The following is a 27973-nucleotide window of genomic DNA, read 5'->3' as shown; positions in this document are numbered from 1 at the left end:
AAATATATCTATTAAAAACGTTTTTGTACAAAGTGTGATATGCCAGGTTTTTACTGCTATTTGTGCACTGGGGAGTGTGCTTGTGATCAGTCTCAATGGGCCAGAAAGTGGTGGGAAATCCATAATTTTACAGTTTTCATTGATCAAGAGGTAAACAGGAGCCTGGGTACACTTTCTCCAGCTGGTAACTTTCTAAGGTGGGATGAGGTTTCCCAGACTGTAGAGACTTTTCCTCTCAATTCCTGTTAGTAGCAGATATAGTTTGTTAAAGTGGAACTTAACTTTCTTTTTTGTTTGCCCACCAAATCAGTCTTGCTCTCTGTTACCTCATGGAGAGCTCTCTTAACATATCTAGCCCTGTTCACTTGTGGATTGCTGACATCTGCAGTTTTTGGTTTTCTTGCAGAAATTAATTTTCAATATGTTTTTAATGAAAGCTAGAACAGGACCATTTTTCTGTTAGATCCTTGGACCCTGGGCATCATATCTACAACAAATACTGCTTTTGACTATAAGTCAAGTATTCTAAATGCTTTTCTGAAATATAAATACACAATAAACTAAGTTGAATGTAAAAATCATACTGAAATAAATTACGCAAAGATAAGCCAATAGAAAATGAATGAATGAATGAAAATGAAGGATTGTTCTGGAGAGATACTGCTAGGTAAGAAAAAAATGCTCTAGAGACAGGTGACAGTGTCAAGAAATCTTGCCTTAAAGATAATGCAGGAAACAAAATGCATTTCCGAAACTTTAGGACGTAATGGGTGTGGGAGCACCCTCCATTAGAAATGACAGGACTGCAACTCTTAGAGTGTAATCCCACTTTTGCCATTAAATTTGAGAAAAACCCATTACCGTATTTTTCGTTCTATAAGACGCACTTTTTCCCCCAAAAAAAGTGGGGGGAAATGTCTGTGCGTCTTATAGAGCAAATATGGAGTGGCCGGCGCGGTATTCCCGCTGCCACCGCCATGTTAGAATACGGCCACTCACCTTTACTGCGCATAAGAACCTACTCCTTGGTCCTACCTGTTTCTCAGTCCAGTGGTGTCCTGCTTCCGTCGGCCATCTTCTCTCCCTGGCGTCGGCATCTTCAGTGTGGGCACCCCGCTGTGACAGCTTGCGGCTTCACATTCCTGTAGTATGTCCGCAGTCTCTTGACATCTCCTGTACTATCTCTGCAGGCTCTGGTCATCTCCTTTAGTATGTCCGCAGTCTCTGGTCATCTCCTGTACTATGTCTGCAGTCTCTGGTCATTTCCTGTACTATGTAGTCTTCATTCAGAATTATTTTTTCTTGTTTTCCTCCTCTAAAATCTAGGTGTGTCTTATAGTCAGGTGCGTCTTATGGAGCGAAAAATACGGTATATGTCTTTAAATGTTTCCATTCACATAGCCTACTTAAAAAGAATTTAAAAAGAATTTAAAGGATTGGTTCCGCTTTAGCAACATGTTATAATATTTACTGCACATATCCAATGTCTTTGGTTTGATATTAAAACAAGAACTTATTTCAAAACAACAAATTTTGCTGAAAAGGGAGGATTTCTAAAATATGAATTAAAAGGCTGGAGTAAAATGACATAAATCAGTAATCAGTGAGCACTGTTAAAGTCTACCATCTTGGAGGCAATTATATTAGATAAATTAGAGAAAAAATCAGCATATAGGAAATTCAAGGAAACAGCAGGTGTACTGTATAAAATAGACCAAAGGAGGCCAAACACATTATTAGTGCTGTCAAAGTACAAAAAATGGAGGACATGGCTAAATCGATTAAGAAAGGAGACATAAATCACTGATGGAAGGAAAAAATACAGCAAGATCACTAAAATGAAAAGTGGGCACAACACTTGTATATCAAAATACAATGCAACACTAGTGCAGCGTGGTCATATATCACCACCAATAACATATACTTCAGTGTCATAAATATACATGTGCCTGCTGATAAATATATATGTGCTAGAATATATAAATCAAATGCACATAATGAATATGGTGAGTACTGAAAATAAACAAATATAATTGGATGACTGTGTAAAAATGTTCTTGTTGCGAGCAATTATACTTCGATTGATCAATCTATTGTGCAGTTCTCGAATTCAACCTGTGCTCTTATCACCAAACACTGTATTCTCTTCATCGACATACATATATACTCTCACTTCCAATATTTGACCCACATTTGTATAGGTAAAATTGTGCTTTTTCCCTTTAACCAGGGTAGGTTTAGTCGCAAGCACTCTTCAGCACAGGGTTCACAATGTAACTCAATCAATCTCCATCACCTCAAGCCATGCAGAATATTTTCCTCTAAATTTCAGAAGAATAAGCCATCATAGTATATTAACGTTTCCAACAATATTTATTAAAATAAATGTTATGTTGAGGGAGACCTGGATGTTGCAAACCATTTAAACAATTACTGTCACCAAAATAAATTGTACTATCTATAACATGTTGGGGGATCATATTGGTTCTAGTAATTATGGTTAAGTTTCAGGATTTCTCAAGACAAAGATTAGTAGATGAACTGGCTTGGTTAAAGACTAATAAGGCCATGGGCCCGGAAGTTATTCATCCCAGAGCTCTAAGAGAACTTTGTGGTATAGTTGATGGACGATCAATCAATCTTTATAATCAATCTTCTAACAGGAGAAGTTCCCTATGGCTGGTGGACAGCTAATATTTTACCTATCCACAAGAAGGGCAGCAAGGTAGAAGCTGGAAATTACATGCCATTTAATTTAATAACGGGTATATTCAAGTCAAAGGAATTGCTCCTAAAAAGAAGGATAGTTGATATTTTAAAACCACACAACTTGCTGGACCCAAAGCATCATGGCTTTACTGAGGGCAGATCATGCCAGACTAATCTGATTTAACCTTTGACTATATCACTGTTTTGGACCAGGGTGGTGCTGTGGACATAGCAATGCATTTAATACAGTTCCACATAATGATCTAATAATAAAATTTTACAAGCTATGACTTAATTCTTGTGTTATTCCATGGATGGCTAAAGAATACAGTAGATGGTGGGCGGAGTCCCAGTGCATGCATTGGCAAGTCATGGGAGCGGCACACTGAGAGACACGCTGCAAGCCACAGGAGAGGCACACTGAGAGAGAGAGAGAGAGGCAGCAGAGATTGGAGGGAGGACCGAGGATCAGCACTGGGGCAGAGAAACACACAGGAGGGAACAGGAGCAGTGGTGGGATTGGCCTGGAGGAGAATGAGGAGCAGCTAAATTGGTGAGAGCATGTGCAGGAATCAGGACACACAGGGGGTTTGCAGGAAGCTGTGATAGGACAGATCAGACAGCAAGGAGTTGTGACAGAGGAGTGGACAGAACTGGATGGGGGCAAAGCACACATTGACAGGAGGAGCGACAGTAGGGCGCAAGGACACTGATTGGAGTAGTCTTAGCACACAGACAGGAGCTGCGATCAAACTGACAGATGGACAAATGGAGCTGTATGCACATGGTGTGTGTGGGAGCACAGGGGAAAAATTGAGGCACTGTGAGTAAAGTGAAGTACCGTGTTTCCCCGAAAATAAGACATACCCATAAAATAAGCCTTACCCCGAATATAAGACATAGTGATGGACGGGCAGCTTTTCTCATCTCCCCCATTGTGACAGCTGCTATCTCGGAGGTGAACGGTTACGGGCAGCCCCATCAACAAGGTCGGCTCCGGGTCATTCTGTCATTCTGTGCAAGTTGATTTATAGAGGGAGACAGTGAAGAGGTAGAAAGTGAAAGTAAAAGTCTCCTCAGTGAACTGAGGAGCAGGGCGCTCTGCTTTAGGTACCGTATTGTGTGTCCTCAGGGGAAAGAAGTAAAGCTGTGCCTGCTGTTTTACTCAGCACTATGGGTCTCTCTCCCCCAGCACCAACCAGCAACAGTCTGTCGGTCTCTCTCGCCCCCCACAAACACCAGTAAAGCTGCTGCTCCCCAGCACCAACCAGCAACAGTCTGTTGGTCTCTCTCACCCCCCACAAACACCAGTAAAGCTGCTGCTCCTCAGCACTGACCAGCAACAGTCTGTGGGTCTCTCTCATCCCCCACAAACACCAGTAAAGCTGCTGCTCCCCATACTTACCATACATACCATACTTAATAAAAATAAGACATCCCCTGAAAATAAGCCATAGTGTGTCTTCTTGAGGAAAAATAAATATAAGACAGTGTCTTATTTTCGGGGAAACACGGTATTGGGTATACTTTTTGAGTTCTGGGAGTGTCAGGGAGCAAGGAGCCAGACACACAAGGAGGTGCAATCAAAGGTAAGTTTATTTACACAGAAACAAGGCAAGAGTCTATGCAAGTCCGACAGCAACAGCGGATGACTTGGTAGGACAGAAGTTTTCCTGCCGAGGTCGTCTTCCAGGATAATCAAGTCGCTAACCAGCGGGAATCGTAGCCAAAGCCGGGGTCAAAAGCCAGGAAGAATGGTCACCAGAGCCGGGGTCAGAAGCCAGGAAGAATGGTCACCAGAACCGGGGTCAGAAGCCAGGAGGAGTCTTTGCCAAAGCCGAGTCGGTATCCAGGAGAGCAATGAGTTAACTGAACAGGAGCTTGCTGCTGTGCAACAGACAGGACACGAATGCAATGGACAGCTACAAACAGCAGACTTAAATGTGATAAGCCACCACCTCCTGGGAGGAGCGGCAGAGGGCTGAAAGCATAAAGGATCCCACAATGCTTTGCAGACCTAAGATGGATGCCAGCACATGGAGCAGCACAAACCCTGTGGAAAGGTAGGACCTTGATAGGGAGTTATTCTGCAATAACTACTGAGAGCAATTTAGGAGTAACTTTGAGTACTGGGAGTGTTTCTGGAGTAATTCCGAGTACTGTGAGTGGTTTTGGAGTAACTGAGAGTGCTGGGAGTGTTTTTGGAGTAACTGGGAGTACTGGGAATGTTTTTGGAGTAACTGGGAGTGTTTTTGAAGTAACTCAGAGTACTATGAGTAAATCAGAACACTGAGAGCAATTTTGGAGTAACTCAGAGTACTAAGAGCAATTTTGGAGTAACTTGGAGTGCTGGAAATAATCTGGAGTAACTTGGAGTACTGGTGGTAATTTTTGGAGTTATTTTGAGTACTGGGAATTAACAACAAATTATATTTAGCAGAAGGGGGAAAAAAATCTAACCTTTCCTGAAAAATCCATATTAGAATAGTGGGTAAAATGGATTGGTGACACGACCCAATGCACATCCTGCTCCATGTGTTTGTTCCTTGAAGCGCCATTTGAGGGCAAATACTGCTGTGCGAGATGAGAGCTAGTTGTTTCTATGGAAGCCCAGATTCTGGATATAGAGAATCAGGTGGCTACACTGTGATGCATCAACAACCTGGAAAGGAGCTTGGACATTACCCAGCAGGTGCTGGCGGGGGCCAGTATAGAAGGGGGAGGGGATATGGAGGTGCAGGAGCCAGAGGTTGGTAGCTGGGTGACAGTTAGAAAGAGAGGAAGAGGGAAGAGCCTTAGAGAGGGTAGTCCTGAGTTTAAATATCGCAATAAATATGCCAAGTTGTATGATGTTGGGGATATCGGCTCAGGGGTGGCGTTGCTAAAGTAGACACCCTTCCCTAGCTGCCAAGGGAAAAACTTCTCTGGTAAGGAGAGGGGAAAGGGTACAGGCAAGGTTAGGCAGATGCTGGTGGTAGGGGACTCAGTTATTAGAAGGGCAGATAGGGCAATCTGCCACAAAGACCCTGATCACCGAACAGTATGTTGTTAACCGGGAGCTTGGATTTGATATATCGCGGATCGGATGGACAGATTGTTGGGTGGGGCTGAAGAAGACCCAGCTCTCATGGTACACGTTGATACCAATGATAAAGTTAGACAAAGGTGGAGCATCCTAAAAAATGATTTCATGAACTTAGGGGCAATATCAAAGAGGAGGACCTCCAAGGTGGTATTCTCAGAGATACTACTTGTCCCTCAAGCCACATTAGAGAGACAGCAGGAGCTAAGAGAACTTAACAAGTGACTGAGAAATTGTTGCAGAAAAGAGGGTTTTGGGTTCCTGGAGAACTGGGCTGACTTCTCAGTTGATTACTGGCTCTATTGTAGGGACGGGCTGCACCTTAATGGGGAGGATGCAGCTCTGTTGGGGGAAAGGATGGCCAAACAGTTGGAGGGGCTTTTAAACTAGGCAGTGGGGGGAAGGAACAAAGGAAGCAATGGCTAGCAGTAAGCAAAGGTTAGAGGATGCTATAAGCATTATACCTAAACCCTGGGTAAGTAGGTTGGCAAAACAAAAATACAGCCACAGCACAAGTGAAGTGAAAATAATATGCGCTGGTACAAAACTGAGAGGTATGTGCACAAATGCTAGGAGCTTAGCTAACAAAATGGGGAAACTGGAGCTGCTGATGCCCGAGGAGGACTTCGACTTTGTGGGAATATCAGAAACTTGGTTTGACAGCTCACATGACTGGTTAGCAACTATCAAGGGGTATTCCTTATATCAGAGGGACAGGGAGGGATGAAGGGGAGGAGGGGTATGCCTGTACATCAAGAATGATTTGCTAATGAACAAGAAGGATGACATTGCAAATGGGGCAAGGAGGGATGTAGAGTCCCTATGGGTGGAACTTCAAAGACAAGACATAACTGTGAAATTAATAGTGGGGGTATGCTACAGGCCCCATAACCTGAAGGATGAGGAGGAGTTGGATCTCCTATCACAGTTAGAAATGGGAACGAGACAGGGCAATGTCATCATAATGGCAGACTTCAACTACCCAGATATTGACTGGGCAGGAGGAACAGCACACTCATTTAAGGCTTTACATTTCTTAAATCTCCTACAGGACAACTTCATGTGCCAATTGGTGGCTGCCCTGACTAGAAAGGTTGCATTGCTAGATCTATTAATTACAAATAACATGGATTCGGTCACAGAAGTGAGATCACAGGATAATTACATTCAGCATAAATCATAGGAAAAGGAGACACAGAGGTATTATTATTATTATTATTATTATACAGGATTTATATAGTGCCAACAGTTTGCACAGCGCTTTACAAAATTAAGGTAGACATTAGTTACAATAAAATTTGGTACAAGAGGAAACAGAGGGCCCTGCTCATTAGAGCTTACAATCTAGAAGACACAGAGGTAGTACAAGAACATTAAATTTTGAAGGAGCCAACTTTTCTAAACTGTGCTCAATACTACGAGATATTAGATTGGAGAAAATCCTAGACACACTGAACGCTGAGGAAAAATGGGAGTACTTTGGCCCCATAAAGGATGATGCAGGGAAGTTGGTTATAAATGACAAGAAGAAGGCAACTGTGCTAAATGCATTCTTCTGATCAGTTTTTACTAAGGAAAAGAAGGGGTATAGCAAGCAAGACTGTACCACTAATGCATCACAGAGTGTACCCTTGTGGCTTACAGAAGCCATTGTCCAAATAAGTCTTGAAAAGCTTCACGCAAATAAATCACAAGAACCAGATGGCTTACACCCGAGAGTCCTTAGAGAACTTAGTCAGGTTGTAGCCAGACCGCTATTCCTAATTTTTATGGACAGCAGACTGATAGGAATGGTACCTGCAGATTAGCGAAAGGGCCAACGTGGTACCAAAATTTTAAAAAGGGCAGAGATATATTCCTGGAAACTACAGGCAAGTTAGTCTAACACCAATAGTATGCAATCTATTGGACGGGATGATAAGGGACTATATCCAAGATATTGCTGATGAAAACGGTATCATTAGTAGTAATCAGCAACTTTATGAATGGTCATTCTTCAAAAACCAATTTGGTAACATTCTACCAGGAAGTGAGCTGCCATCTACTGTAGATAAGGGAAGGCCTAGTTACTCGCTAGTTACTCACTTGGGGATGAACCTCTGGGGAAATCCAGGATGGAAAAAGATCTGGGGGTTATAGTGGATGATAGACTCAGCAACAGCATGCAATGTCAAGCTGCAGCAAGCAAAGCTAGCAGAATATTTTCATGCATAAAAAAAGGTATTTACTGCATAGATAGAGATAAAACTATAATCCTGCTGCTTTATAAAACTCTGGTTCAGCCACATCTGGAGTATGCTGTCCAGTCCTGGTCCCCAATCCTCAGGAAGGATATGCTGGAACTAGAGAGAGCCCAGAGAAGGGCAACAAAGTTAATAAGGGGACTGGAGGAAGCAAGTTATGAGGAACAACAACAAACACTAGACTTATTCTCCCTGGAGAAGAGACTCTTGAGAGGAAATATGATAGCGATATACAAATACCTCAATGGCGATTCTATCTTAGGAAATAAACTATTCAGTCTCAGGGAATATAAGAAGACATGGGGTCACTCAATGAAATTGGAGGGAAGCGGTTTAGCCAAGGGGGTTTTTACTGTCAGAGTGGTAAGGATGTGGAACTCACTTACTCAATTGGTGGTGTCAGCGGGAAGTCTTGATAGTTTCAGAAATCTCTTAGATGGGCATCTTAGTGAACACAATATACAGGGATATAGGATATGATCTTTGACATGAGCACACACACACCCACACCCACACAGGTTGAACTGGATGGATTGGTGTCTTTATTCAACCTTACCAACTATGTAGCTATAGATACCAGAGTTCGTTAATGGGGTTCATTTCGAACAGAGAACAGTCACTACTGGTGTACCACAAGGCTTTGTACTAGACCCTATTCTATTTATTCTTTATGTAAGTGATATAACAAAAAGTTTGGTGGGTACGGTATGTCTTTTTTCAGATGACACAAAGGTGTGCAGTAGGGTTGATATGCCTGGAGGTGCCTGTAACATGGTACATGATTTGACATTGTTGGTCAAAGCAGTGGAAATTGCAGTGCAATGTGTACAATAATGCACCTAGGGAAAAATAATCCTTTGACAGAATACAATATTGGGGTAGAGTGTTGGCCAGCAATACAGAGGAAAAAGATTTGGGAGTACTTATTTCAGATGATTGCAAAATGAGCGAACAGTGTGACCAGGCAGATGGGAAAGCAAATAGAATTCAAGGATGCATCACTAGAGGGGTCACCAGCAGGAGGAAGGAGGTCCTGATTCCCCTGTATAAACCTCTGGTTAGACCTTATTTATTTAGACTTAATTTAGAATACTGTGTCCACCTTACTTACAAAAATATATTGATAAGATAGAACGAGTCCTGAGACGGGTAACAAAAATGGTGAATGGTCTGATGTATAAAACATATCAGGAGAGACTTCAAGAACTTAATATGTACAGTCTGGAAGAAAGAGGAGACATGATTGACACCACTGAAAACATCAATGAGGTGAATAAGGTTCAGGAGAGCAGTGTTTTAAATATGAAGCTAAGATCATGAACACATGAACATGACTTCAGACTAGCAGGAGGAAAGTTCAAAACTAATCTTAGAAAGTATTATTTTACCAAAAGGGTAGTTGATACTTTGAATAGACTTCCAGCAGAGGTAGTGAGGTTTATTTACTAAAGCGGGAGAGTGCAAAATCAGGCTCACTTCGGCATAGAAACCAATCAGCTTCTAACCTCAGCTTGTTCAATTAAACTTTGGCAATAAACCTGGAATCTGATTGGTTTCTATGCCGAAGTGAGCTTGACTTTGCTCCAGCTTTAGTAAATAAACCCCGGTGAGTCAGTCAAAGGACATACAGATACTGTAGACCCCTTTACATGGAATACTATGTTCCTTTAATCTGGATTTTCTGCATATCTCTCAGCTGTCCTTCATTTAGAGGGAATGTTCTCTTTTGGAATAAAGTCCCCCTGCTCCTCGTTCCCCATCATTTGTCCCCCCTTTTCACTTGATGTGTTTACTTGTATAGAAAATTAATCATTTCGCTGTCAAAAAGGGTTTCATCAAATTTTTAAAACGTTGCATATGTAAATTTCAAAAGCCAGTATAAATGGATAGTAGTAGTAAATAAAGCACTTGTGGGTTTAACCAATCATTTTATGTGTATTGATGTACCATGTAATGGGTATGTTGCAGGGGTCTGACCTTTGTCTACATATTTTTTACTAATATATGTCCTTCTTTCCCAACTCAGAAAGTTGCGTGGTATGTATTCTGGATTGTCCTGTTCCAGAGGTCAAAACCAATTATCACTTTTGTGGCTGAAGTGTTGGTTGAAAGTTAGCTTGAGGAGAGTGAGCATCCCTCTAGATTTCTGCTGTACTGAGGAATTATATGCTATAATGCAGTCACTAAAATTCACTATCTGGCCTGAGAAAATGCTGGGGATCTCCCCAGTGTTTCCCCAGACAAATTCTGTCTTTTGGAATTACACTGTTAAAAAGCATATGTTTGTGAGGGATCCTTACAAAAAGGAATATGCAGATGTTTCATCTACATATTGAGTAATCTCCCAGTAATGTCCAGCAATTCAGTTTATGTTGCATTCCCTGCCTTGAAACTACTATGTTAAAGATTTGCGTCTAAGGCTCGAAGGTAACTGTGTACATGAAGAAAAGGTGAGAAGGGTCTGATGTTCCTGAGCGTTTACTCCAGAGCTTAGTGAACGAGGGGAAGCTGTGCTGACTTCCATCATCCAATCATGTGCAAGTAAAAATGCTGTTTTTAATTGTCCTTTTTCTGGCGCAAGTTCCCTTTTAAAGTATGCAGGCTTTGTGCATTTGCTAAATCAACCCTTTGTGTGAAAAACTTTGTCTCTCTTTTCACCTGTTACATATAGTATCGAAAAAACACCCCAGACCTTTTTTTTTATATAGGGGGCTTATTTTTTACCGCTTTTATTTTACTGAGAAGTCCCTTTAACTGTGTTATCTGTAGCCTTAAATTCCAAAGATACTGTAAATGCTTTTTAGAAATGGCTACCTTCATACACCTAATAGCCTTAATTTAATGCACATGGTCCCTCGGTCTATCACAGGCTCATAGAATCATCCTTCATACAAAGATGCACACTGCACTTTTTGTAGATTATCACATAAATTACATATCTTGAATTACAGTCAAGTATGTGATGGAAAATGTTTTCCCAGTAGATACTGCATCCACTATTCGTGACACCTTAATGGAAAAGTATAGTTTATTTTTAGTGAGCACATATTTTATTATGCTATAACTGTCAGGGGTGCTTGAGTGGTTACAGCAAAATTTTTTTGCAAAAAAGGAGGATTTAAACTTTGTGAGAAAGGTGACTGTTGTAAGCATTCTAGCAGTGTTATCATTCGTTCAAACTCCTGTTATAGATGGTTTGCTAAACTGCTTTTTCTGGATTTAAATGTGGAGAAAAAAATTAAACAAATGCATGTGAAATTAAAAGAGAAATTAATCTACAAATCTCTACCATTAGATGTATTTACCACGTACAGTTATCAGAATGTTATATGTCGTGTGATAGTGGTTCTGAAGCAGTTATATATATTATATTGCCAAAAGTATTGGGACACCCCTCCAAATCATTGGATTCAGGTGTTCCAATCACCTCCATGACCACAGGTGTATAAAATCAAGCACCTAGGCATGTAGACTGCTTTTACAAACAGTGTTCAATGAATTCAAGCTTGGTACCATTATAGGTTGCCATGTGTTCAATAAGTCCATCCGTGAAATTTCCTTGCTCCTAAATATTCCATGGTCAACTGTTAGTTGTATTGTAACAAAGTGGAAGCAACTGGGAACAACAGCAACTCAGTCACAAAGTGGTTTGGCCACGTAAAATGACAGAGTGGGGTCAGCGCATGCTGAAACGCACAAAGCACAGAAGTCACCAACTGTCTGAAGAGTCAATAGCTAAAGACCTCCAAACTTCATGTGGCCTTCAGATTAGCACAACAACAGTGCATAGAGAGCTTCGTGGAATGGGTTTCCATGGCTAAGCAGCTGCATCCAGGCCTTACATCAATAAATGCAATGCAAAGTGTCAGATGCAGTGGTGTAAAGTATGCAGCCACTGGACTCTAAAACAGTGGAGACATGTTCTCTGGAGTGACCAATCACGTTTCTCTGTCTGGCAATCTGATGGACGTGTCTGGGTTTGGAGGTTTCCAGGAAAATGGTACTTGCCTGACTGCATTGTGCCAAATGTAAAGTTTGGTGGAGGGGGGATTATGGTGTGGGGTTGCTTTTCAGGAGTTGGGCTTGGCCCCTTAGTTCTAGTGAAGGGAGCTCTTAAGCTGTCAGCACACCAAGACATTTTGGACAATTTTATGCTCCCAACTTTGTGAGAACAGTTTGGGGATGGCCCCTTTCTGTTCCAACATGACTGAGCACCAGTGCACAAAGCAAGGTCCATAAAGACATGGATTAGCGAGTTTGGGGTGGAGGAACTTGACTGGCCTGCACAGAGTCCTAACCTCAACCCAACAGAACACCTTTGGGATGAATTAGAGCGGAGACCGCAAGCCAGGACTTCTCATCCGACATCAGTGCCTGACATCACAAATGCACTTCTGGAAGAATGGTCAAACATTCCCATAGACACACTCCTAAACCTTGTGGACAGCCTTCCCAGAAGTGTTAAAGCTGTTATAGCTGCAAAGGGTGGGCCAACTCAATATTGAATCTTACGGATTAAGACTGGGGTGCCATTAAAGTTCATGTGTATGTAAAGGCATACATCCCAATACTTTTGGCAATATAGTGTATACTCTAAAAAAAGCAAATGGTGGCATACACCATTCCCACTGTACAGAGAAGATGTAAAAAAATGCAATTCATATACCATTTTGTGGATGCTTTATTAACCACTTGCCCTCCTGAGGATTTACCCCCCTTAATGATCAGGCCTCTTTTTGCTACTTGGCACTGCACTAATTCAACTGATAATTGCACTGTCATGCAATGCTGCACCCAAACGAAATTTACGTCCTTTTTTTCACACAAATAGAGCTTTCTTTTGGTGGTATTTGATCATCTGTGCGCTTTTTATTTTTCACGCTATAAACAAAAAAAGGCCAAAAATTTTGTAGAATAACAATATTTTTTACTTTCAGCTATAAAAAATATATAGTAAACTCAAAGTTAGTTATAAATTTAGGCCAAAATGTATTCTGCTACATGTTTTTGGTAAAAAAAATCCCAATAAGTGTATATTGATTGCTTTGTGTGAAAGTTATAGCGTCTACAAACTATAGATACTGCAATTTACGCCATTTTTTTGCTATACAGCGCTGCGCTAGTTTAACGGACAATTGCGCGGTCATAAAAAACGATACATAAATGAAATTTACATCCTTTTTTTCCCACAAATTGAGCTTTCTCTCAGTGATATTTGATCGCCTGTGCGGTTTTTATTTTTTGCGCTATAAAAAAAAAAGTCTGATAATTTTGAGGAAAAAAAACAATATTTTGGACTTTTTGCTATAAAACATGTCCAGTAAAAAAAAAATTAAAAATCAAATTTAGTCATAAATTTCTGCCAAAATGTATTCTGCAACATGTCTTTGCTAAAACAAACCCCCAATACGTGTAAATTAATTGGTTTACGTGAAAGTTATAGCGTTTACAAATGGCGGGAAGATACTGGGATTTTTAGGGTTTTTTTATACTAATAATGGCGACGATCAGCGACTTATGGCGGCGATCAGTGACTTATGGCGGCGATCAGCGACTTATGGCGGGACTGCGGCGAAAAATTCTGACATTGGGGGGTACTGACTTGGGGTCACTGACATCCCCAGTGACACCAATAAAGTGATCAGTGCAAAAAAAAAAAACACTGACACTGTACTAATGGCACTGGGGAGGAAGGGGTTAAGTTTATTATTCAGGGAAAGGGTTAACTGTGTGAGGGGAGTGTTTTACTAGGGGACGGGGGTGCTGGGGTGTGTACTGCAGGGAACACTGCTGATCGGGAGAGAGAAACTCTTCTGTCCCGATCAGCGTGTCCTGGAGCTGTCAGGGAACTGCTCTTTAGGTTGTCCTATAGAATCCCATTACTGGGCCTGAACGCTGCAGTCCTTGCCCAACCCCTGCCCAACAGCATACACAACTCTCTCTCTCTGTTCTTCTCTCCCTTCTTCTGACTCCAGGCTGTCTCCCCTGACCCCATCCTCGCCTTAAAAAAGGCATGTGTGACTCTTCACTCCTCTACCAGAAAAAGTAACAATTGAGGGGGAATTAACCTCTGCCTACAACCATGTTTCTGTTTAGCTATGACCTAATCTGTTTTATTTTGCCTATTAGTGTATGAGCCAGTTGGCCTTCCAGTCTGCCTCTGTACTTCTGCCTCCTTGTTGTGACCTCAGTCTACCTTCTGGACTCTGTTTACTGTCTTCTGCCTGTTTTCCAGGCTATTACTGACTTTTCCTGGCCTGTTTTTGCTTCCTGATCTGGTACTATGCTACTCAGCCAGACCTGAGTGTCCTGTGACCTCAGTGTGTGCACCTGATCTGGTATCTGTTTGACTGTGCCTGCCCTTGGCGAGGGCATCAACCTAGTTCCTGTTTCCCTGGTCCCTGCTTGGGCACCATGGTGTTCCTACGCTTGGAAGCTCCTCTGTGATCTCAGTCCTCTGTCCATGCATCTAGCATCAACACAGATTCAGGATTGCCTGTAACACTGGCACACAACTCACTCCATGTACAGTACTTGCACTCTCTGCCACTACCTTTAGGAGTATCAGGAAGGCTGGCAGTCCATGAGGAGCCCCTCATCTACTTGGTCTCTACCACTTATGTGATAGTAGGACTTGATGGACCTGGGTACTAGTATCATGGGGTAAAACCTTGTCACAGAGAGCTGAGGGTATTATTAACCCCTTCAGTATTGACTCTTTCACTCTCTTCCTGCACAATTTTCAGCTTTCAACATTGTCACACTTTGAATGACAGTTGCGTGGTCATGCAACACTGTACCCATGTGAAGTTTTTATAATTTGTTTTCACTCGAATAGAGCTTTCTTTTGGTGGTATTTAATTACCACTGGGCTTTTTATTTTTTGCCAAATAAATTAAAAAAGAGTAAAAATTTGTTAAATAAAAATTTATTTTTCTATAACATTTTGCAAATAAATAATCTTTCTTCATAAATTTAGGCCAAAATGTATTCTTCTACATTTCTTTGGTCAAAATAACCCAAATCAGTGTACATTATTTAGTCTGTAGGAGAGTTATAGAGTCCACAAACTATGGTATATACACAATACTGTGTATATGAAAATCAATCAATCCTTCTTTCTGTCTTATTTCTTGAAGCCTGAAAATGCCAGGACAGTACAAATATCCCCAAAATTACCCCTTTTTGGAAAGTAGACAGTCCAATTATTTTACATACTGTCACCAGTGCAGTACAGCACCATCACATAACTGGTGTGGCAGTGACCAGGGACACTGACTGGTGACAGTATGAAAAAATTTTTAAATTTTTTTCAATTTAGAATTTTTTTTCTTTTCCATTACATTTTTTCCTTTTTTTAATATTTTTTTTTAAGAAACATACTGTGACTAAAGCAATACAGTATTACCATAGTAACACTATACTGCTCTGGGGAGGTGATAAGGATTTTTTTTCACACACTATAATGATATGGTGATAACTCATAAGCAACCATTTTTTAGAATCAAATACATTCACTCATTGTGTATTATTGGGTTTAGCTGTAATTAACCACAGCTAATCACATGGTACTGAAGGGCTGTGATTAACCCTGTGTGTTCCATGTGATCACTGTGACCAATCACAGAGATCAACACAATAGTACAAAATGGAAGCCATCCACGTTGCCATGTGATTGGTCACAGCAGTCAAATGGTACTGGCAGTGGCCTGATACACTGAACTGTCATCATACTGTGTTTGGTGGACAGAGCGGGTGATAAATTGTGCTGTAGTGTGGCCCAATCCTGGGCAGAAGTCACATGACGTCCATCCAGGTTAACAGTGCCCCCGTCCTGCTGTCATATTACAATAGGCTGGACAGGAAGCGGTTAAAGTATAACTACATACAATTTTCTTTTTTAATTTTGGACAGAGTGGAGATGGATTAGAACAGCTGCCAGGTTTTTATTGCTATCTGTGCCCCTGTTAGGGAGATTCACCTCTCTAATTGTCATGTTTTACCATTATCATCAGAGTGAAAGTAGAATAAAATGCCATATTTTGGATTTTTCCCAGGGGAAATCTTATCATGGTGACACTAGGTCTGGTTACCTTGGTGAAAACAAGGGATTCCCACCCGTTAGCGGGATATCCTCTTCTTGTTTTGGCTATGGGACAGGAAGTGAAGGGAAATGTCCCCAGTTGGACACAAATGAAAAAAAAACCTGACAGAGGTTATAATCATTCCTTAACTATCCAAAATGAAAGAAAAAACATTTCTACTTCTACTATATATCAATGGTTTACATAACACAAACACATGCAGTCCATTGCTAAATGACCTTTATTGGCTATACACAAACATTCAAGGCCACATGTATTAGAAATATATGATCATCCATAAAAAGCAAATAAAAGTGCTTCACAAAAACCATACATATATATAGCTACATAATCCTTATTGACTTTATAAACATTGAAGGACAGAAGCTTTATACTCAATCATACCAAGAAAATGAAAAGATCCGCAATCACCACAGTGATGTTTCCTATATGGATGCAGTTTAGTCCACAGCATGTAAAAGAAATAAAAAAAAAACACATTATAAAACAACAATTACCTTATCTAAATGTAATGTGTTTTTTGGGACACTCAAAACCTTGAGAAAGTGCATAAAATACAAGTAAAACATTAGCACTTATTTGGGTGAATGTGATCAATAAAAGAAACAGACTGTAGCAGCAATGAGTATGGATATTTTCATTTTCTTCTTGTGGATGAACTTTGCTTGACTGATCATATATCTGAGAACAGGAAGGTTGTTATTATTATATTGCCAGAAGGCACGAGTTCCTGATCCCACTTGTACTCTAGTTTCTTGCTCCATATTGAGATTGCAGTATCTGACAGGTATGTGGCTGATATGTGCATTTTATTAAGTGGGTCATAATTATACCCTGTGTTATAGCTTACAATACTACCTATTACTGGGAAAAATAATGACTATATGGTAAATGAACATATGTCTAAAAATAAAATACCTGACCATGCAGTAGAATTAGTTTGAGATCTGCAGAAACACTTCTATGACAAATGGATTGGTGTCAAAGTACATATCGACGTAAGATTCATTAAAGAAAAAAACAAAATGATTCTTTACTATTTAAGATTTATTCCAAGCTGTGCTACTGGGTCAAGCCTCCAAAAATATTACATCTGATCTCATCCTTATACCCATCATCCTATCAAAGGTCTAATGGTATTTTTAGTGAGCATTAAATTAATCTCACAAAATACAAGTGGATCATCCTGCTAATAAGGTCACTGATTGAGGAAATGCTGGCCTGAATTATATACACTGAGCCTGCAGGATTACACTTGCGTCGCAAGAAATTCTCATCCAGCGGCTCAAGCTGTGTATAATGCGAGCTATACTTGTCACTGCGGAGGTCATGTTAGAGGAGTCAGTGAGAGGATGGATTGGGAAAAGCTGTCTGCATCCATCTCTCCTTATACTATCCTGGGATGTGCATACAGAATAAGGGGGGAATAAAGCTTGGAGGAAACACTATTTATGACCAAAGCACAGAACAATATACAAAGCCAAATATATATATATATAATTTTTTTTTCCCCTTACTTCTTTAACCACTTCAATACTTGACACTTTCAGCCCCTACCTGTCCAGGCCAAGTTTCAGCTTTCAGTGCTGTCACTCTTTTAATAACAATTTCGCGGTCATTCAACACTGTATCCATATGAAATTTGGATCTTTTTTTTAGACAGAATTTTGGTGGTATTTAATCACCATTCATTTTTTTTTTTTAATTCTTCTAAGCAAATGAAAAAAGACCAAACATTTTGGAAAAAAAATACTTTTTTTAGTTTCTGTTATAAAAATTTTTTTTCTGTTATAGTATTTTTTTTTCCCACTGATGTGCACTGATGAGGCTGCACTGATGGGCATTGATAGGCTGTACTGATTGGCACTGATAGGCTGCACTGATAGGCACTGATGAGGCCACACTGATAAGGCAGCACTAATTGACACTGATAAGCTGCACAATGGGCACTGATGGGGGCTGCATTGATAATCAGGGCACTGATGATCAACGTCCCGATTATCAGTGTAAACAAAGTACTGGCTGTCCTTTCCTCACACAGACACAGCGTGGGAGGAAAAGACTGCTGATAATTGGCAAGTCTGTTAACTTGTGACCAGCTGTGATTGGACACAGCTAGTCACATGGTAAAGGGCCACTGTGATTAACCCTTTATTGCGATCTGTGTTTAGCTGTGGCCATAGGATACAGCAGTCACAGAGAGCACCCGATGCATGCCTCAGGACATGGACGCCCTCCTAGAACAAGAGAGTTGCGTCGTTTTTTCAGATGTAGTACTTAAGTGGTTAATTATTGTAAGGATTGTAAAATTTACCTAAAACCATGATATTTTCATTTGAAAATAAAATGAAAAGCATAATATTTGAGGCAATGAGTACTCATTGACTGTCAGTCCCTAGCAGCACTGCAAGTTTCAATTTAATTTTGACCCTTACAGAAACTGTCACTGCTGGCCATTTCTCTAACTACAGGCAGATATCCCCACTTTTTATCATAATCAAACTCAAACTTAGCTGCTCTGCTGTAAATCAGCTGGTCAAAATCACAAGGATGCTCTTTTGCAAGATCATAAAAATCACTAGAGGAAATAACCATCTCCCTAGTCCAGCATGTAGACAGATGCATTTAGCTACTTTGCCACTAGGTGGCTCTGTACCAGCAGACAGTGTCATCAGGTGCTAGGCCCCTTTTAGGTACAGCCCTCCTGCAGTGATGTCAGAGGTGAGTCAGCAGCCAACCTAACTTAGGTAGGAGCACAGACAGACTTGGGGGGCATGGGAACTAAACACCCCACACCTGTGTGGATGTAACCAGCAAGTGTAGGCCCAGGATAGGGCAGGAGGCTGGGAGCAGTAGACCTGTATGCAGAAAGAGCTGTCCCTTATGGAGGCAGGGACCACAGAGGATTACAAAAGGCCTTTTAGGCCTTCGCTAAGAGTTCCCTGAGTGATGCTGCTTCCTTGGAGGGTCTTGGGAGAGGTGTACCTAAGGAGGAGGTGACTACAGAGAGCACAGTCCTGTGAGTACTAATGACCCCGGGTGAAGGAGAGTGTAAAAAGGAGATAGCTGCCAAGGTGCTGCATATGCTTTCACATGTGATTACTACAGACCGTCCACTAAATGTGATTGACTGCGTAATGTCAAGTAACTCCAGAATGTATGTTGATGTGACTGTTATGCCATTTCTTGAATTTCATAAGTAAAGTGCAGCAAACAACTTTTATGTGTGGACATACTGTATATTCTTTTGGCAACATAAAGGCCAATGGCCGGGAATGCTGTGTGGAGGCCTCTGGCATGGAGTGGGGCACAAGATGACTGAGGGTTCAGCCTCAGAAAGAGGTGCAAGATTCTATCAGGACAGGAGCAGGGGTGGGACCTGTGCTTTTGGCACCAATTCTAGCCAACCACAAAGCCCCTCGTACCAGCACACTGGATACTTTGCATACACCATACCTGGCTTATGCACCTGAAGCTGGAAATCACTGCTACTCCAGTGATTTCTACTTGTTTTTGATTGGTTCCCTGCTGAACTTTTGCCCTTCTGCTTTTTGGTCACAGGAAGTCAACCATTCAGCATGGGCACCAATCAGAGAATGCTTTGCAATTACTGAACAAATGCAAAGCATTCTCTCATTGGATGAGGTGGAGAGGTGGGGCTGTTGATGTTATGCTCTTCATGTCATCGGAACAGAGAATGCTTTGCATTCATTCAGAAAATGCAAACCATTCTCTGAAGGGTGCTTGTGCCGAGTGGCCAGCCTCCTGTATTCAAAATACAGCAGGGCAGCTGCTTGGAATGGGACACAGAAGAAAGTGGAGATCACTGCAATAGCAGTGACTACTTTAGTCATTTTCATCCTCAGGGGCATCTGCTAGGTATGGTATATGCATATTTACATTGGTCCAAGCTGAATCAATGTAACTATGTACAGTATAAAATATCCATACCTGGAATTCATCTTTATATCCCACATGGAAGAAAAATATATCCTTCAGATTTTTTTTTTAATATATAAGTCATTTTAACATATATCTTTACATATATTTGTAAATGCATTCCAAAAATGTAGATTAAATGTATTTTTAAAGACGTACAGTATATTTGAAAATGGATTTTCAAAAATATTTTTCATATATTTTGCAATAAAAACGCATTTCAACTTACAGTGTATATATATATATATATATATATATATATATATATGAATACGGCGAAAATAGTAGTATTTCAAATGTATGGCAATATATTTGGGAAGAATATTTTTAAATGTGTTAACCATAGAAGGATTTCTGACAAGTTTATGTATGTCATATGAATTCATATGCTTGTATATACAGTATATAAGCACTCTTATTCTGTGTCAATTGAGAGGAAAAACCAACCAACACATGCCATCTTCATCTCATTTTCACATTCCATGTAACACTGTTCAACAGGTAAAAAGTTTTGGGCATAAAATTAGCTAATCTCACATAATTTTGGGGTGCTGAAAACGAAAATGACCCTAAAAAATGTTGATTGGCTCTAGTTTCCATGATATATTCACCCATCTAATGACGTAAGCCATTCAAAATTATGATGCAACTTCAGCTGCATATTGCGCAATTGATACTGGTGACCAATAGAAAATTGCATGTATACTGAGATGATGCAATATTAGCCTTTAATTGCATCACTTCACTGCATAAAAGCTGCAGTATCTGTAGCTGATTGTAGTTCGACAGCGTCTTTACATTTAGTTTTATGCTTATATAGGCTACTCAGTAATGCCTTGAACTTGTGTGAATAAAGCAGATAATTTCTGCTATATCTGCGGTGAAATAACTTTTATCTCACAAAAAAGGAGGATAACAGGAATGATTAAGAAAGCCTACAACTTGTATTTTGGCTGCAAGATAGGAGACCAGGACAAGAGCTGGGCACCACATATATGCTGCAATTCTTGTGGGACGGCACTGGAGCAATGGTTGAATGGAAAAAAGGCATCTATGCCTTTCGCTGTGCCAATGATTTGGAGAGAGCCAACAGATCATGTTAGTAATTGTTACTTTTGTATGGTGCCTCCAATTGTAAAAGGGCTAAATAAGAAGAAAAAGTTATCTGTGCACTATCCAAATATTCCATCGGCAATACGTCCAGTTCCTCATGGAGAGGGGCTACCAATTCCTAAAGCACCAGAATCCTTCGTGGTTGAGTCAAGTGAGGAAGAACCTGAAGCGTGTAGTCACGTGCAGTTGTAAGAGATAGCCCTTTCCTCGAATACAAGAGAAAAGCCAAGAGAAGCAAAACCGACACAAACTGAAGACAAAACTAGTGAGAATCCTAAGTATTAAAATGATTCAACTTAGCTTATGGCTATAATTTTTCTTGGTAATCCTATGCAATATATTATGCCATTTAGGCTTTGTTATGTAGTCAATATCACTTGCTTTATATTTGTGGAAAGACATCTATATATCTATATAATTATTGTGCATTATGTAGTCATTACGCCTATAGTAGAAAACTTTCCGTTTACAGAAAAACTAGAGCCAATTGACAAATTTCATTGTTATATTTGAACTCAGAATGTGAAATTCATTAAGAAATGGATCCTTTTGTTTCCAAAACTGGCAAAAAATAAAAATTTGTTGAACAGTGTAATTAGTCACGCAATCAATGTGTTTAATGCCTCTTGGTGCACTGAGGCTCTGATCACATGTCCCCCTGTGGATTGCCCTATAAGAATCTTTTCCCCCTTTTGCTGGATAATCTCAGTTATGTAAACAAATATTGAGCAGGGCTGTAATGGGTCACACAGATGAGGAAGCTTGTCACACAGTGCTCATTCCCTCCCCAGTCCTCTTCCCGCATGCCATGGCTTCCATTTCTCATTCAGTATCAGCACAGACCGGCTCACGTGCTTCCAATCTACTCCCTGCCTCCCTCCGCTCAGGTATCCTTCCAACTTCCCATAAACAGTCCCTGCCCTGACACCTCCCCTATCACCTACACTTGCTTCCTCAGCCTGGCCAGCCCTCAGTTTTGGTCAGCTGTGTCACAGACTGATTTTATGCATCGCCCTTGGCTAGCAAGTCAAATGCTTAGAATTGTAGCACCCTCCTAGACAGGCGCTGGGTTAGGTAAATTTAGCTCTTAGCTCAACTGTAATCAGTTGAGCTGCAGGTGATTATTTTGGTCTGTTCTGTATTTCATAGGTTGTTCTGGGTCATACGTGTGGATCAAGGCAAGTGGGCAGCATGACAATTTATACTATCTCAGCCAATCCCTCCGGTAGACTACACAGATGGTTGCTTAGAAGGTGTATAAATAGCTTGAGGGACATAACAGGCTTGTCTTCCTGCAAGGGATTTCCACCTGTTCAGGTGGGGGTGGCTACTCCTTACCTCAAGCCATTGTTTATTGAGGATCTGGGGATTTTGTGCCTTTTAGCAGAAAAAGGCTCCTTAGAAATAGTGGTGAAGTTAGACATTCTTTCATGTGTGGCAAAGCCTCAGTTTGGCACCCCCCCACCCAAAAGAGAAGTTCTTCATTCACACCCCAGATCCCTGCCCAGATAGAAAAGTTCAAGTGTAATAAATAAGCAATTGTATAGTAATAATAATATGTACTAAAAAAGAAGAAAAACCATGCTAGGGCCCAGGTTTTAAACTATATTTAGCAGCTGGCACATTCAAAAAGTGCAGCGCTAAAAATATATTGAATATTAAATAATACAGTATTTACATCCTCCAATTAAAAAATTTGAATTCAAACAGGAAAAATAAATATTATCAATATAACATAATACACATATAAAATTAGAATAATGCTCAAAATAATATTAAAATAAATATTACATATAGTGATCATATAAATCCCAATGAAGAGCCAAGGGGAAAGTTGATTTTTCCAAAGAATAGCAGAGAACAAGTGTGGATCCCGGAAAGCCTTCAGATCACAGTAAGTCAGCGCAGCACACCACTCAAGTATAGCAGGTGGGAGCTTACCAGAGTAGAATGAGCCCAAGTAAAGACTGGTCAAATGACGCTTGATATAATCCATACAGGGTGATCACACCACTAGGGCACTATCTCAGCTTACAGACACCAACAGTTCTGTCTCTACAGACTGTCACTTTCACAGTGGATTCCACTCATAAGTGTAACCAGAGCCTCAGTGCACAAACATCATGAAAAAAGGAAATACTCTCCATAGTGAAGTTCAGTTAGGTACAAAAATATATTTGGTATATGCACTTACAGTTTAGATGAGACAAAACAGAGCTTCATCATCACAAACAACTTCCCAATGCCAGGATCAAAGATGGCCATGGCTGGTCACAAATTTGTTCCGGCTTTGAACTACGTGTTTCATCACAAATGACTTACTGCAATCTGAATGCTTTCTGTTCTCTGCTATTCTTTGGAAAGATCACTGTACCCCACTCTTCGTTGGGACTGTAGTTCTGGAGTATCCCATATTACCCTACATCCCATCCAATACAAAAAGATACCCTAGACAACAGGTGGCAAACACAAGGCCAGCGGGCCAAAATCCAGCTGAATGCAGCCAGGCCTTGTCATGTTGCCCGCGAAGTGGCTGCTGGCTGCCACCTCTGCTGTCTCTCACCCACACTTCCTGCTGTCACTTATACACACAGGAACCTTCTGTGTTTACAGTCACAGCTATGTTCTCCATGGCTCCTGGATCCCTGCAGGCACTCACGGTGGTGCTCACACGGCGAGGACAGATCTGACAGAACAATCTCCCTGCAAAGGTAACAGAAGTGAATTCACTGCTACTGGGGCCATCAGATCCACCTACACAGGTACAATACACAGGGAGGGAGCCACCTAGTATATATGCAAGGAAGCATGGGGGGGGGGTGAGGGCTGTGGAGGTGTGGAGACATATGTGTACAGAGGTGGGGGGGATGGGGGGAGAGTGGTGGGTGCAGAGGTCAGAACCCCGGAGGAGGGGTGGAAATGAGATGTTTCACACAGCATAGTAGACCCCTGAATCCTGCACTCTGTACATAGCGCACCCCTGAAACCTGCACACTGTATGTAGAGCATCCATGGACCCTGTACTCTGTACACAGCTCACTTATAAACTCTGCACTCTATACACAGCACACCCCTAAACCCTGCAACCTGTATGTAGCACACTCCTGAATCCTGCACTCTGTACATAGCATACCCCTGAACCCTGCACTCTGTATGTAGCACACCCCTCGACCCTGAAATCTGTACATAGCATACCCCTGCACCCTGAATGTAGTACACCTCTAAACCCTGCACTGTGTACATAGCGCACCCCTTAACTCTGCACTCTGTATGTAGCGCACTCCTAAACCCTGATAAAGAGTAGACATAGTCTTACAGATACAACTGGTCCTTTGAGAGCAACCACATTGCTGACGCGGCCCCCAATGAATTTGAGTTTGACACCCCTGCCAAAGACTGTTCATTGAAATGGAGTGACTGTTGCAGTGTGATTGGCTGCCTTTGCAATGTTTGGGAAAGAACCTGGGCAATATTCCAGCGGTTCCTTCAGGGGTGAGTGCTACAGAAGTATTGAAGCCATAGCATTAGAATGGCAGCCTGACTTTAGGCATTTTCATAGGAGAGTTCAGCAAAATACTTCTAAGTTTTACATTTTTTAGTGAAGTATAAAATATCTTCAGTGGGAGAGTGATCCCCAGTGACATGTTCTTGATCAGGAATCTGTTTGGAGCATATTCTGGGTCACCAAAGCACACGCAGAGCTCACTGCTTTTACAAAATCTTCCACAACCCCTGCCTTACAAGTTCACTTAAGTTTATATGATCATTTATTCTACTGAGAGTCTGGTAAATTTATCCAAGGTCAACAAGACCTCAGAAACACAAGGATCTTTCTCTGCTCCGCAGGTTTGCACTGGTTTGCAGACTGATCTTAACACACTGTTCAGTCATTCTTTGATATATTAATATGTGCACAGAGGATGGCAGAATCATACAGCCAAGCAATAATATAAGAATGTATTATAGTTCATGTTAAATGCTAATATAGGCAAATATATGCTACTGTATTAGGCTGTTCAAAAACCCTCTGAGATGAAGATATTACATCCCATTTTGTTCAAACCTAGTTTTTTGAATGGAATAAAAGAAGCCTTTTCTGAGATAAACACACAAAATTTTGCTGCTAACCTCTTTTTCTGCAATGGCTAATTGACTGGCTGCCATGATGTCCCTTTTTTTTGCTTCAAATCTTTGAATCTAATTTAGAACAAGTATGCAGTTAAGGATATTTGACCTTACTCTGACTTTCCTAGTAACACGTGTTTTTCAAGTCAGCGTTTTTCAAAAGCTAGGCAACTAGCGTGCTCAGAAAGAGGTCAGCAATGGGAGATTTTTTGTGTTGCCTAGGGCAGCACAAAACCTAAATTCACCACTGTTATGAGTTATTAGGCAGGACTGACATTACGTACTTAGGAATTCAGAGCTGTCAAGAGGAAGATTATGTCATGTCAATAGGGCAGGTACAAATGCGAGGTAAAGAACTGGGGAGCATGTACCTACATGTGGCACCATAAAAAAGGAGTTATAGGAATTGATGGACATAAACATGCGATCAAACAATTCATCAATTTCAGTACTACTTTAGTCATATATGGGCTAATCTGTCCATGTGGACTTCTATATGTGGGTTGCAATATACGCCTCTTGCTAGTTAGATTTGGGGACACAAGTGCAGTATCATCAGTAACAAAGAGAAAGGCAGGCAAATACTCAGTACCTCAACATTGCAAACAAAACCATAATAATGACCCATCTGGTATGAGAGTCTTTCGCATTGAGGCTGTCGAAAGAGACCCTGGTAGTGGCCAAAGATTCCAGAAATTATGCAAAAGAGAAACGTAATGGATATTCACCTTTGGGTCTTTTGCTCCTGGAGGTCTCAATGAAGACCTCAAGATACACAGAGAAGTACATTGACATCAATTAGTCCCCTTGTGGTTTGCCTGTTTCCAACACTGTTAACACAAAATACATAACGAAGAAACCCCCACTGTATATGGAATTTGAATATATAAGTGAGGACATTCATATCCCCATACTTGAATGAAGAGTTTGTATGTATACGTTTACAAGCACAGATCTGTATACCCACACTCACCTACATGGACCACTGGTGTTCTACTTTCTTCTGTGCGTTTGGATATACATAGGCCATAAGGAGCTGGTGGTGTGCACATGTGGGCGTGTGTACAAATTTATGTTCATGTGAGTATATGTATGCACATATTTGTTTATGTGTGTGTGTATAAATATAATATAAATAAATATAATATAATAATATATAATATATAAATATAATATAAATATATATGCTAAAAAAATATATATATATATGCAGACGCTGATCACTAAAAGATACCCACTTACCTATCAATATTTCATCAACATCTCTCATCCTTGATAAGGATGAGAATTAATTGGTATATCAATCATTTTACGATACCTGCTAGACAGCCATTTGTGAGTAAGGTAGAATGAGCACATATTTTGTTTTATTTTTTTAATTGATTTTATTGATTAATTGATTTTAATATTGAGATATACTAAACTAATTAGGACCTTTACGTTTTTAATGAGAGACAGTAGCATGCACACTGAGATGTCTCATGTTTAAAGACAGGTGAGACAGTACACAAAGATAGTGTGCAGTTAATACTATATACAGTAAACATATAGATAAGGTATTGGTATCAGTATTTATAGGTATTGTCCATAATGACGTATATATTAATTTACATATTTGTTTATTTATTCATGTATTTAATCATCTATTTTACATCATTGCTAATAGAACCCACATCAGATATAGCTACTTTTTATTTAATGAATTATACAATATATATTACCATCAATATTACTATTATTAGTAGTAGTAGTAGTATTACTTTCTTTTATTCTTTTAATTTAAATGTGGCAGATTTTATTATGGATAGTAGATGTGGCTTTTGCACACATTAATTGTAGTCAGATATTGATTTCATAACATGTGTGCCACACTGTCCATCTATACAAGACCACACACTTTTTAGGGGGTGATTGCAATTGGGTGCTTTTGACTTTAATACTGTACTATTGCATCCTTTGTACAAAAGTTTGTCTTCCACTATACACACACATAGTAGGTCAAATAGGTGTATGTTTTATGGTAGGCCACTGAGGGGTTCCTCCTGTACTTCCTGTCACTGTTGGGAAGCACATCATGTGATCACACAAGCCAGATATGACGTAATTGAGGTAGCGGAAGTGACGAAATCTTCCTGACTAGGCTGGAATGCAGTACCCAGCCTCGCTTCTGGTTTAGCGGCGGTGGCATGCGTTCCAGCAAGGAGGAAGAGGACATCACCAGAATGACAGCTGCCGATACAACCAAGTTGGTGGATAGAACAGAAGAGTTTGAGCTGCAGGTATATAATTTAGCATTGACAATGCACAATACTTGGTAGTCCTATAGATCAATACCAAAAGGAGACCGTGAGTGAAAATATACGTATATATACACACATACACCTTTCTTACCCATTTGAATTATTTGCTCTATGCTCCCCTTGCTTACGCGCGTGGTCTGTGTATGTGGAAGTTGGGGTACTTTTATTATATCTTGTGTTAGAGGTTTCCAATGGGTTGATACCATGGATATCACTGCTGGTAACAATATGATGAAATATTGAATTCTGGATGCGTGTGGGTTCACATACAGCAGTATTTATTAAGCTAAGAATGATATGTTATGAGGGGGTTAACTACCACCCATGGGGGTGTGCAATAGTCATCCCTATCTGACA

Source organism: Staurois parvus, unplaced genomic scaffold (genome assembly GCF_062004578.1).
Source record: "Staurois parvus isolate SC_StPar_1 unplaced genomic scaffold, SC_StPar_1.0 ptg000392l, whole genome shotgun sequence".
Taxonomy (NCBI): domain Eukaryota; kingdom Metazoa; phylum Chordata; class Amphibia; order Anura; family Ranidae; genus Staurois; species Staurois parvus.
Note: the sequence above shows the minus strand (reverse complement) of the source record.